Source organism: Papio anubis, unplaced genomic scaffold (assembly GCF_008728515.1).
Source record: "Papio anubis isolate 15944 unplaced genomic scaffold, Panubis1.0 scaffold8988, whole genome shotgun sequence".
Taxonomy (NCBI): Eukaryota; Metazoa; Chordata; class Mammalia; order Primates; family Cercopithecidae; genus Papio; species Papio anubis.
The window spans coordinates 1-1,075 of NW_022169228.1; the positions used below are offsets into that span (position 1 = coordinate 1).

General features: G+C 46.3%; 1 pseudogene; it reads right to left on the bottom strand.

Moving 5' to 3' along the window:
* Positions 1-934: 934 nt before the first annotated feature.
* Positions 935-1,053, bottom strand: LOC116273577 (annotated as a pseudogene).
* Between the last annotated feature and the right edge of the window lie 22 nt (positions 1,054-1,075).

The following is a 1,075-nucleotide window of genomic DNA, read 5'->3' on the forward strand; positions in this document are numbered from 1 at the left end:
GAGACGGAGTCTCGCTCTGTCACCCAGGCTGGAGTGCAGTGGCCGGATCTCAGCTCACTGCAAGCTCCGCCTCCCGGGTTCACGCCATTCTCCTGCCTCAGCCTCCCGAGTAGCTGGGACTACAGGCGCCCGCCACCTCGCCCGGCTAGTTTTTTGTACTTTTTAGTAGAGACGGGGTTTCACCGTGTTAGCAGGTCTTTTTCTTTTTTTTGAGACAGTTTCGCCCTTGTTGCCCAAGCAGGAGTGCAGTGGTGTGATCTTGGCTCACTGCAACCTCTGCCTCCTGGATTCAGGCGATTCTCCTGCCTCAGCCTCCAGAGGAGCTGGGATTACAGGCGCCCACCACCACACCTGGCTAATTTTGTATTTTTAGTAGAGACGGGGTTTCACCGTGTTGACCAGGCTGGTCTCAAATTCCTGACCTCAGGTGATCCGCCCACCTTGGCCCCCCAAAGTGCTGGGATTACAGGCGTGAGCCACTGCACCTGGCCCGCATTTTCTTTATCCATTCATCTGTCAATGGACACTTGATTCCATAATGTGGTTATTGTGAATAGTGCTGCAATGAACATGGGAGTGCAGATATCTCTCCAAAATACTGATTTTCATTTCCTGTATACATATACCCAGAAGTGAGATTGCTGGATCATATGGTAATTCCATTTTTAGTTTTCGAGGAAACTCCGTACTGTTTGCCATAATGGCTGTACTAATATACATTCCCACCAAGAGCCTGGGAGGGTTCCATTTTCTCCACATCCTCACCAACACTTATCTTTTGGCCATTTAATGTCTTCTGTTGGGAAATGTCTACTTAGGTCCTTTGCCCATTTTAAAACTGTTTCCTTGCTATTGAAGTCCTTATTGGATGTATGATTTGCAAATGTTTTCTCCCATTCTGTAAACTGCCTTTTCACTGTTTTTTTTCACTTCTCATCAGATAGGCAATGTGTTGACATAACATAACATAACAATCATAACAAGGTTTGAGGGAGGCACACCTCACACATGAACATGAAAACCCACTCATCATGCTTATGAACATTAAAAAATCTGTTGTATTTTGTTTGCCATT